Here is a 13,065-nt window from a genome sequence, read left to right on the forward strand (position 1 = left end):
TGTAAAGGCATAAACATTGCATGTCATTAAAACTGGGACCAGCACGGTACATAAGCCAAAGCATTGCATGAGATTACGCTTTGCACAGGATAAAAATAAAGACAATTATACGCATCGCATTCAGTTTAGAATATCTAATTAACCGGTTCGCAGAAGTTTTGCTTCGTGCAAAGTGTGCGTTAAATCTGCATAATTTTTTGGGTATACCGTGGGCATAGTTCTACAGATGAGGATGATAAGCATATCACAAACCAGCAGAATGAACTTGTAATGAGCATGCATTTTGTCACTGACCTTCGTTTCCAGCCAGACTCGAATGACCAGGGGCCCAGATGATCTGTACGCGGCGTTGCCTTGAGGCGGGAGTGCCGGAGAGGATTTTCTGTGCTTGGGATGCTACGAGTCCTCTTGTGTGATTGCGAATGGCCGTTTTTGAATCACTGATGATGTAGTGTGCATTGGTAGAGGCATTGGCCAAAGCGATGGCCGTTTCATCTCCTTATTCGGGTTGAGTGGTGAGTATTGATGCGGCCGCGGCGAGGTAGTACTGCGAGCCCGCGACTACGGCGACCGCCATGGCGTTCTGGTGGGGGTATTCCGTGGTGTCCGTGTATATAGGCGACATCTGCGGCTTGGTCGTAGTGCTTTAGTGGAGGTCACTGGGTTAATTTTAACCAACTTAAGTTCTTTAACAAAGATGGTGATCTTAAGGTCACAAGAGAGTGCGGCGCGTGGTGCGGTGCCTCGACGCGTCCGCCCTCTTCTCCGCAGTTCGTTTTATTGTCATCCATACTGAGTTCGGGCAAAGTAATAGAAATTTATAGGGGTGCTCGAATACCAAAATTTTCGAATCAATTGCAAATGCGAGTATTTTAGAAAAGCAAGGGTCCGGCCAGCATTTTGCGGAAGTGCACGCGAACTTTGCATCTTATTACAACCTGACAACCATTCTTTCGAGAGCCTATAAAGAAGGCCGTAAAAAATGATACGAGTGCTTGCTGCAATGAGTAAATACAGATGCTCCCTGCACCATGAGCGCTTACCCGTTTTGACATTTGCGAAGCCACGGTTTTTCCGCATAGCATAGGCATCACTACGAGTAATATTCACGTCAGTTGGCAACTAGAAGTGAGGTGCATATTTTGTATATTTCAGATTTTTCTTACTCTTAGTACTTACTAAAAGATAGCACATTTTTACTTTCATTCGTGCTTCTTGAGGTGCTCTATGAAGTTTCACATCAGAATTTTCAAAAGCTCTCCGAGCCATCTTTTCTGCTTCTCCAAACGACAATGATCAGGATAGAATCTAATGTATCACGGTGTACGTTGCAACTAATAAGTCCAAATTAAACGTAAAAACATAGCGGTAAGGAAAGAGTTTACTGCGTCCGTGTAGACCACACAGCGTCTCGTAGATTCATGCGGTCATTTTAAATGTTGGCATCGGTTGAACCCGTCGGCGGAGCTTTACTGGTGATAATATTCTCATAATGCGAAACATGCCGAAAGTTGCGACAATGAATGCCTAAATGGCCGGAAATGACTTAGGCGTAAGTTGAATGACACACCTTCAGTTTTATTGCGATAGCAATTATATGGACACTCCAAGTGGATTTATGCCGTCGCCGTCGTCGTGAGGTTCCATATAAAGTCCGAGAGCGATAAAATCGTCGCCGCGCGCTGTATGCTGTATGCTCGAGTGAAGGCGCGCGAGGGACGCGTGGTTTCACGGAGAGCGAACGCACGGCGGAGAGCAAACGCGATGTCTTCCGTCGTACGAAAGGCCGTGGGGGGATTGAAGGGGGGAGGGGAGGCGACGTTTAGCTGCGGCACCAAATGCGTATCTTGCGACCGGGCGCAAGGGGCACTGGCGACTCAATCTTCCACGCAAAAGGAGGAAAGTGGGAATGCAGTACGGGAGGGAAGGGGTGCGGCTTCTACTCTGCCAACAACTGCGTACTTGTGCTTTGCGCGCCTGCGGGCTGTCGCGCGCACCGTATCTTAAAAGCGATCTCCAAACGGATCTTAGCTTTGTATGCGCTGTGCTTTAGCCGCTTAGTTTCCGTTGAAGCGATAGACCGCAGGAAGCTTCGCTCGCTGCTGCACCGCGCTTGCTCACGCCAGCGCTTTGACAGTGGTTGTCTGCGGTCATCGATTGTGATGTATTCATGTTTGCTTGTGTGCGCTGACACCTTACTTGTTAATTCAGTTATTAAGCGAATGTTTCCAAGTTTATGCACCGATAAAACTACTATCCTTACTCCGTATAGCTCTCTGCTAATTTGCTATCGCAATTGATGCTTCGCCTTTCGGGTAAACTGCGACTTTTTCATTTGCCCCGCATCAAAAATACAGGTAGAATGGCAGCTGTTCAGAAAACTGTGCGAGACCCTGGACGCAAGAGAAAAGTTACTAAACGTTCGCACTTCGCAAAACCGACCATTACAAAGAATGCAAAAGCGCTTGTGTAATGCAATTGAAACGTGTATTCGACAAGTTTGTCTTGCTGCAAGGCGTATATCGGACAAACTGGCCGCTAATATGAGTGCGGTTTCGACGTAGTTGTTTGACAAGAAGGATTTAAATGGGCAGATTTCTTAATTTCAGTTAAGAAACAATGCTGGTCCACGTGCTTTTACCTTCTTCGCATTTATAAGTATACACCGTTATTAAATTATGTTTTTCTCCGCAGTGCCCGCTGCACTTTTCCTTGTATTTCTGTTGCTTTTCGCTCTGATCGAACAATCTCTACGTGTTTTCATTAAACGCTGTGGCCGTCACAGCGCGGAAAGAGCTACGAATGTGCACTGTGGAGAATGAGGTCATCGCTAGGCGAACGGTTTAAACGGCCAGGTGTTACACAAAGGAATTTGACCTGACAACAACGTTTTACAGGTGGCGCTGCTATGGGAATGCCTATTGACCCTTTTCGCGAAACAGTTCGTTCTCGAGAAACAAGATGGCGCTTTCGGCGGCGCGCCATACGTTGCCTCAGCGAAAGCGAACGAATACAAAACCATTACCACTTCTGCCCTGTTTCCGCGCGAACAGCTGTCGGAAATGCAACTGGGTTTTCGCTCACGCACTGTGCTACATTCATGCTGCAAAATGTGGAGTGGTAGATTGAAGACGTGAGCAGTAGTTGGCTGCAAAAATAGTGACTGGCATATTAAGGAAAGGAATGAGCATGTGTGCCAAGAATATGTGTTGCCATACAGACAGCCTCTGCTGCCGGTCCTTCTCAATTTACGACTTTTCTCGTGGATGAAAGAAAAGTTCACTTTTCACAAAAATTCATGTCAGCGTTGTATTGCTAGCCTCCAATGAAAACACTTCAACCCCGGAACATCGACAAGAGTGAGCACCGCTCGTTAAACAATGACAAAGGGAGTAGCGCCGCTTCCTGGCATAGTAATTTTAGCGCACGTTGCCTACACACATCTACCCAACTCGCATCCAAACTTACCCACACTCTATCGTCAATGTGTTAAGAATATGTGAATGGGCGCACACTTGAATCTGCGCCAAAGCATGGGTAACAGCCACTACACCGTCAGCACACGAATGGCCGAAGTTGAATGTTTCGTGACGGTCTACAGGAGTTACTAGCGATACTACATATTTGCTACAAGCTATTACAAAGAACAGAACAGCTACGTTTCAAGTCTTGTGTGCAGCAAGAACAAATCTATTGCAAAATGCAACTGAGCACACCCACGAGCGATTAGGCAGAAAATAATCAGATAGCACCAACGAACTTCACTGAGTCAGAAACGTGACAAGCCACTACTTCTAAGTACTTGCCAAACAAAGAATGAAGAGCAAAACACACTGATCCCGATTCACTTCCTAAGCGGAAAGCTTGGAATCCATTTTTAGCCTCGTTTTTCAAACAAGCACCGTATACGCTGCTCGCGCCGTTTGGACAAAGCTTAATGAGCTTCGAAAATGCTTTTACATGTCCTCTGAAGTTGTGGCCAAAGCTTCGTGCCGATCACCAATGCAGTCAGCGTCTGCGAAATCTCCCGAAACACAGGTATCCTGAGCTGCACCGGGCGTCATGTAAACCCATTGTAAACACCGAGGCAACGGATGCAGCTGAGGCAAGTAATGGATGCGTCACCACGTGATCAAACATGGCAGCGCCCACGGGATCGCCGCGAAAAGGGTCAATAGAATGCGGGCCCGACAGCCAAAGCTAACTTCGCTCCAACGTAAGACTGCCTTTGTGCACGTCTAAATCTTTCGCCATCTTGAACTGCGAAAATTGTCGCTAACACTGTGGATCGCGTCTTCTCGTGCACCGCGCCTGTCACGTGTCCCTTGAAATACGATGGATTGAATTGAAATCTGGGGTTTACCACGATTTGATTAGGCACGCTGTGGTGGGTGACTCCGGTATAATTTTAACCATAAGCTCCGACTACTTGGGGGGGGGCTCCGGGCTCGAGCCCCCTCCGGAGTTCTCCCGGGGGTGAAGAGCCCCCCCCCCCCCCCCCCCCCCACCTCCCCTAAAGTGTCATTACCGGAGTTCTGTTACCCACATAACTTGAGGATTCTTTTGCGTTGCCTTTACCTTTTCACTCTTGTTGTGGCTAAAAGCTTACATTATCATTGTTGACGCGGACGCGCACAGGTTTTAATTTATACTTTCGCTTTATTTCGGCAAATCCTGACAATAGGAGGACAAACGCATTAGAAGCACCAGCGGCGGCTACCTCATCCGTGTTTATGATTTTTTTATTTCTAATATTTACAGTAATAGACTTCCCGCCTATAATTTTAACCACTAGGGGATCTTTAACGTGTCCCCAATGCACGGGACGCGGACGTTTTGCATTACGCGACCCCCATCGAACTGCGGCCGCCGCGGCCGGCGATTTGATCCCGCGATCTCGTGCTTTTGAAAAACGTTGGTGAAGGGCCGGTGGCATGAATTTTGCACCAAAAATACTAATTACCTCGAACACTGAAAGCAGTGCCTAGTTATAAATGAGTGCACATCCGACTACCCAAACGTTTTTCGCGAGTGTCCCGCAGGGCTCAGTCCTCACGCCACTCTTATTCTTAGTGTACATTAGTGATATTCAATCCTGCAGTAATCCTTCTGTTCAAATGCTCATATTGGCTGATGACTATGTAGTGTACGCAACAATAAGTACGAGAGACCCAAGTCCAATTGAATGAATCCTTAAATTATATACAGAATTGGTCCAATTAAAGAGGGGGGGGGGGTGATATTAAATACACCTCAGACCACGATTATCTCATTCGCTCACAAGAAAAATCCATTTCAGTTCGCATACACTGCAGGCAATGTCTCGCTGATAAGAGCTAACGAAATCTCATATCTCTGGATCACACTTACAGGAAACTTGAACTGGGAACTTCATATAAATACCACCAGCAATTGGGGAAAAAGCTTTTCTTGAAATGACTTTGAAACAAGTGTCCTGAATGAAATTAGATGCATCTAGAGTACTGCTTTAGAGTACGCAGATATAATCTGGGTCCCTTACCAGAAGCATTTAACGAAAGAAACTGTACGCATGCAAAACTTAGCATTGAGATTTATATACTCATAATAATTGCGTCATTCTAGTATTAAGAGTCTTTGTATTAAAGCCAATATTCAGTCACTAACGCATAATAACGACTGAAAATTTTATATTTACTTCATCACGGCCACTGTACGTAGGATACCACAGACTCCTTACATTCAAGCACCTCTTAGGCATTCGTCTGGAACAAATCATAAGAAATTAATGCGCCAGCATCAGAGTCATAACGTTCACACGTAGTCATATCCGCACTCAGTTTCCCAAAGGTACATAATACCTGCCGATGCCACGAACGCTCTGTTGATGCTAACAAGGTTAGCAATTTGGATTTTGCATGTTGATGGGTTTTCTCACCAAAATTTTCAGTTGGACATTTTTATATGTTCGGTAAGAATTGCTATCGTTATTTGAGGCTGTATGTTAAGATCGAACATTCTTTAAGCCAATTATGTGTGAACAGTCCCTTACAGCAAATTGTGTATCTGTCTATATACGTATCTGCTCATTAGTGTTAGCCTACCTTCCTTGTTTTGAGGCGACTTACTCGTGTTTATTTGCACTCTGTCATTTTCTCTATTCTCATCAATTATAGGTCTCATTTCCAACGCTGCAGTAAATATTTGTACATCATTCCATATTGTATAGTTTGATCATGTATCCACTCAGGCCTGCACGGGCACGAGGAGGGCCTGGAATGAATGAATGAATGAATAAATGAATGAATAAATGTGTTTAGGTACGCGACAACTCGCTGCGGGGCAAGGGCAAATGTGCCTCTGACCAACACCGCCGATGATCGTTGCCTGCCTATCACTTTCGAGCTGGGAACCTCGATCACGTGGCTTCGCGTAGCTGCTAACCGAGTTAGAGCGCGGTACGAAGCAGTCGAATGTAAAATTAGTTTTGTCGACAAACTCTATCTTAGGAAATGCAAGTTTCTAAGGTCATACAATTGCTTCACCATAGTGGCTCAGTGTCGAGCGTCGCGCACAATGATGCGGTAACTATCGAAGCGCGTCGTCGTGGTGGGCAAGCTATGCAAGGTCACTAGCGGAGTTCGTTAAGGATCTCGGCACTCTTATCTTCTGTTTGCAAAATTACATTTCATCAGCAATTTAACACTCTTCATTCCATCTATATGCTGACGACTTAAACCTATTTACTGTGACTGCATTGACCTCCAAAAGACTTTACACTCTCAAACTGGCGCAGACACAATTAAGCTACTATTAAGTGCTTCAAAAACTATGGTATTAAGTAATATGCCGAGAACACACAATGTGCAATTTTCATACACCTTCGTGATGCTCCATTGCCCAGGGTTGATGAAATGAAAGACCTTGGTGTGTACTTCGACAAAACGCAATGCTTTTCTCATGTTAGACGTGTGAAACATTGTGCCCTTCGTGCTCATTGTTTGTCGAATTTCGGAGGACTTCCACTCACCTTTCAGAAATTGTATAATACTGTGTGCCTTCCCCTACAAGAGTATGCCTCTATAGTTTCGGGGCGGAAAGCGCAAATCTAATTCTGACCTCATTGAATTCGTCCAGAATAAATTTAACCTCAAACCAGGAGGGTGATGGGCAGGCGACCGCCTGGTACACAAATTTTGGAGGGGGCATGTGCCCGGTGTGTTCAGTGTTTCATTTCCGAACGGCCGCCTATTTAATGTCTAACCATTTTCGCAAGTAATTATCTGAACTTACAGCCTGCGCAACCAATGGCAGTGCTGCTAGTGGTGCTCCGAGGTGATGTCACTTAATGGGTATCACCTTTGTCGGATAGAATCACTGTATTTTGGCTAGTTGGCTCCCCCTAACAATAGACCTCTCCATGTTTGCAAACAGCGCGAGGTCACTGCGACTGCCCCTCCCATCTTCCGCACATACGAGGTGGGCGCTGGTTGGCAAAAAACGTTCTGTCAGGCTCATCTAAATTGCTGCGATAACATTTCCTGCATATAGATATTTTCCGAAGTGACAGCATCTACGAATTGTGCTTTGAATGCAGCCGTAAAGTAACTGGCACAACAATGGAGCATTGTTGCCAAGTGCATGGCACCTTTTAAGTCAGCATATGGCGATTTCTTAAGAATGCCTCTTCCATAGCTACAAACATTTCATTACTTTTCGGAAGTGAATATTTTGCCACGGAAGATGGACATTTTCCCAGTGCCGTAATGGCACTTCGCATAAATGACATGGTCTTCAGACAAATATTTGCATTGCACTGACGTGAAGGTACTTCATTTGCGTCAATTTACAATGAGGTAATTTAAACTATATACAAGATTAACTTCGTCAACAACAATCAGCCATACCCATGGTGGTGCGCCTAAATTCTGATGGCGGTGTAATGCAAAAAATACAGTCGTTACTGTGCTTTAGGTGCACGGTAAAAAACCCCAGGTGGTCAAAATTAATCCGGAGCTCTCCTTTACAGCGTTCTTCATATAATAGGTACATCTCTGCTGATTAGGGGTGGTAAACACCCCATTTTAATTATTTAACCTACATTCATGTGAATGCACAAAATGCACATAAATACATAATCTGTTGCGTGTGAGCTTCGCAGTGCCTGCTGACCCACTCCCCTGCTTTCATCTTTAGAACACCCAGTTTTGCATGTTTATGTGCATCATCACAGCATAAATTTCGTGTCGTATATAAGTATAACAACAAGGAATATAAGATAGTCCATTGTTTTAGTTAAGACCCTTTAGATCTGTGATGGAGCGAGAAAATTTTAGTGCAATCCTCATGGCGAAGCGTACGCTGTTCCGGGAAATGGTTCCGGAAAATTTACAGGGATACCTTTAAGTCGATGAATTATGCTCAAAGAAACATCATCATCATCAGCCTATATTTACGTCCACTGCAGGACAAAGGCTTCTTTCTCCCTGCAATTTCCAATTAACCCCTGTCTTGCGCTCGCTCATTCCAATTTGCGCCTGCATATTTCCTAACTTGATCACCCCACCTAGTTTTCTGCCATCCTTGAGTGCGCTTCCCTTCTCTTAGAATCCATTCTCTAGTATCCATTCTGTAACTCTATTGGTCCACCGGTTATCCATCCTACGCATTACATCGCCTGCCCAGCTCCATTTCTTACTCTTTATGTCAACCAGAATACCAGTTATCCCTGTTTTCTCTCTGATCTACACCGCTCTCTTTCTGTCTCTTAACGTTAGGCCTAAAATTTTTCGTTCCATCACTCTTTCTACGGTCCTTAACTTGTTCTTGAGCTTCTTTGTTAACCTCCAAGTTTCTGCCCCATATGTTAGCACCGGTAGAATGCAATGATTGTACACTTTTCTTTTAAACGACAGTGGTAAGCTCCCAGTCAGGATTTGGCAATGCCTGCCATAAGCACTCCAGCCCATTTTTATTCAATCTTCTCTGAATTACCTTCTCATTATCAGGGTCCCCTGCAAGTAACTGACCTAGATAAACATACTCCTTTACAGACTCTAGAGGCTGACTGGCGATCCTGAATTCTTGTTGCCTTGCCAGGCTATTGAGCATTATCTTTGTCTTCTGCATATTCATCTTCAACCCCACTCTTACACTTTTTCGGTTAAGGTCTTCAGCCATTTGTTGTAATTCGTCCCCATTGTTGCTGAATAGGACAATGTCATCTGCAAATCGAAGGTTGTTGAGATATTTGCCATTGATCCTCACTCCTAAGCCTTCCCAGTCTAAGAGCTTAAATACTTCTAAGCATGCGCTCCAACCCTCAAGCAATGCTCAAACAATACGCGCTCACTAATCATCGCGTCTCATTCATTCCCACCTGTACAATCATGAAGGGCCCTGAAGTTCTGTCAATGCCTTATCACTGCGACTGCCCTTATCAAAAATAAGGCGCGTCCACATTTCGCAAACGCATTCCTAACCACGCAATTCAACACACAATGTGATGTTTCCCTGAAAAGATGAGCCCATATCGTTGCTATTCTTCGCCGCCCACTTTATCAGGCCAAAACAAAAGCGAGCATTTCTGAATAAAGCCGATGTCGTCCATCGCACAGCTGGACCACCAGAAACCACCACGTTGTTCACTTCCGCAAGTAAAAAAAAAAAAGAAAAAAGCACCGACGATTACGATACTCCCTAATGCGAAATTTAAGCGCAGCTCTATGTGTTTTCATTCTGCGATATATTGGCTGGCGCGGAAAATTTCTTGTGCGGCACGTTGAAGTGTGGCGTGACTGCCTTGGTAATCTGGAGATTGCAAGAGGCAGCGCATGGGTGACGCATGGGCGAGATTCACAGCAGCCGCCGTGGATAGACCTCCCAGACGACGCCCGCTACTCTGGCGCCTTCTCATAGCCATCGTCGCCGCAATACGCTTTTCTCACGCTTTCGCCATACCCTCCACCTCCACCTTCCTCCTCGTGTCTGTCATCCCCCGCTGCGCTCTTTCATCCTGCGCTGTGCTCGCCGCAGGAACGGGTGCCGAGCTGCACTCTAAAAGCCAGCGTCGTCAGTTTTTCATTACGCAGTTTATAACAAACCGATGTTCTCCCGCACACAATACTCTTACTGACAAGACGATTGTGGAGGTTCACGAAAAAAAATGGCTGATGGTTTAGCTCTGGCTAAGCACGAACTATTGTGCGCTAGCCCCGTTAACCCTAGTTTTGCATAGTACTATATGTTGGCTTATGGTTTCACATGGTTTGCTTGGTCAGCGCCTCCTCTATTTTTAGTACAAAAATAGAGGCGGCGCTGGCTTGGTCCAGACTTACCTTTGTTGATCATTGCTGTAACTTTCCAAAGTAAAGACTGATTTTAGAATGTTTGCCATGTGTTACTGTCACACAAGGCTTAATTGTAATCTTCCAATTGGACTTTGCGTAGACTACGGGGCGTTCTTGCTGTTAAGGAGTTTCGTTAGCCTGCGCGTTTCCCGTGGCCTCGGCATCAGTGTCGAGACGGCGTTCCATCTGTGCAGGAGTTTTATGTTCACATTTCCTCAACCTGTCTGCTTCCAACTTCTTGTTTAGCTACAATGTCAGGATCAGTTGACGCACGCTCACGTTGTCGTTTCAGCCGTAGTTGAGCGTTCCGTCGAGCCTGGCGCTCCGCGTTGACCAACCCTATAGAGCTACTATATATGGCTCCCGCAAGAGCCATATTCAGCAACTCTAACGAACCCAGATGGACCCGCTACCTCATCCATGACCCATCTCCGAAGAACTGAGACGCTGCGACATGACCTATTCTGACGCGCTGCTAATCTGAGATGAGAAAAACCATGCGCAGCGCTTCTCTCTCCGGCGGCAACTATGGACGAGCCCGCCTTCCTATTGGCTGCTGCTGTCGTGGCGCGCGCGCTCTGACTGGCTGCGCCGTGCGATGCGCGAGCGCGTCACTGGCGCTGGAGGGGGTCTCTCTCCTCCAAAGCGCGACGTACCTACTCCTTGCCTCGTCTCCAACGCGCGGCACTTGTGTTGGCTCATGGTCGCGCAGCGCATGGACAGCCCTAGCACTAGCACACAAAAAAATACACGCGTCCACGTGGCGCACACCCGCTATCAGCAGTGCAGCGACTGCACCTCGCCGAGAGCTGGCGAAGGCAGCGTTTTGCCAAGCAGGGCCACTTCACGTGCGCTTGCGACATCACCGGCGCATTGCGACGAACCCCAGAAGAGGTCTATTACTGTACATTATATATACGGGGTGTTTCCCCTAGGGGAAACACCCCAGTGAATTTCTCAATTTTTAGCAGACTCAGGTGAGTCTAATAAAAATTAAGAAAATCACCTGTGGCGATAGCAGAATATCTGCGACAGCCTGTTGCAGATAGCACACTTCTAGTCCTTGAGCTGGATTGCTCGAAGAGGCGGACATTACTTGCACGAGAAATCGAACAACAGAGTTTTACTAAAAGTATTCAATAATTTACGGCACATATTTATATTCAGATTTTGTTGAAGTTTAGTGGGCTTCTGGAGAAGATGGAATAACAGTCGATTTAATCAAAGATGGAGCTGTCATGCAAGGGATATTCTATGATGGATCATATCCATGTCATCAATCAGGTAATCGAGAAATCTGCGAAGTGCAATCAACCCCTCTATATGGCTTTCATAGATTAATTATGAAAAGGCATTTGATTCAGTAGAGATACCAGCAGTCAGAGGCATTGCATAATCAAGGAGGCATACGTGAACATCTTGGCAAATATCTACAAGGATTCCACAGCTACCTTGGTTCTCCACAAGAAAAGTGGAACGTTACCTTTTAATAAAGGGGTCAGGCAAGGAGACAATCTCTCCAATGCTATTAACTGCATGCTTATATTCAAGCTCTTAGACTGGGAAAGCTTAAAGAGTGAGGATCAATGGCAAATATCTCAACAACCTTCGATTTGCAGATGACATTGTCCTATTCAGAAACAATGGGGACAAATTACAACAAATGGTTGAGGACCTTAACCGAAAAAAGTGTAAGAGTTGGGTTGAAGATGAATATGCAGAAGACAAAGAATGCTGAATAGCCTGGCAAGGGAACAAGAATTCAGGATCGCCAGTCAGCCTCTAGAGTCTGTAAAGGAGTACGTTTATCTAGGTCAGTTACTTGCAGGGGACCCTGATAATGAGAAGGTAATTCACAGAAGATCGAATAAAAATTGGTTAGAGTGCTTATGGCAGGCATTGCCAAATCCTGACTGGGAGCTTACCACTGTCGTTGAAAAGTGTACAATCATTGCATTCTACCGGTGCTAACATATGGGGCAGAAACTTGGAGGTTAACAAAGAAGTTCGAGAACAAGTTAAGGAGCGCAGAAAGAGTGATGGAACAAAAAATTTTAGGCCTAACGTTAAGAGACAGAAAGAGAGCGGTGTAGATCAGAGAGAAAACAGGGGTAACTGATATTCTGGTTGACATAAAGAGTAAAAAATGGAGCTGGGCAGGCGATGTGATGCGTAGGATGGATAACCGGTGGACCAATAGAGTTACAGAATGGATACCAAGAGAAGGGAAGCGCAGTCAAGGACGGCAGAAAACTAGGTGGGGTGATCAAGTTAAGAAATATGCAGGCGCAAGTTGGAATCGGCTAACGCAAGACAGGGGTAATTGGAGATCGCAGAGAAAGGCCTTCGTCCTGCAGTGGACATGAATAAAGGCTGATTATGATTTATATTCAGGAATTGTAGCCAGTGAGATTTCATGGAATATCCACTTGAAACTAATTCTGAGATGACACCAGTTTCGAGATACGCGCTGGCAAATTGCAGTAAAAATGCTCTGTTCCACTTACCAATGCTGTTCTATACACTGAAGCATAAAAATTAGTGGAACGCCAATGTAATTAGTTCCAAACTTTGGAAATGAACATCTCGAAACTTAAACATCATTCCCAGAATTCGCTTGCCTTGCAATGTCGCAAGCTACAATTAGTAAATTGCCATATGTGCTATAACGCAATTAGTTAAAAGCTTCATTGTTAAAACTTTTTTTATTCGATTATGCAATTTGATTTCGCGTGTG

Source organism: Dermacentor silvarum, chromosome 3, assembly GCF_013339745.2.
Source record: "Dermacentor silvarum isolate Dsil-2018 chromosome 3, BIME_Dsil_1.4, whole genome shotgun sequence".
Classification (NCBI taxonomy): Eukaryota; Metazoa; Arthropoda; class Arachnida; order Ixodida; family Ixodidae; genus Dermacentor; species Dermacentor silvarum.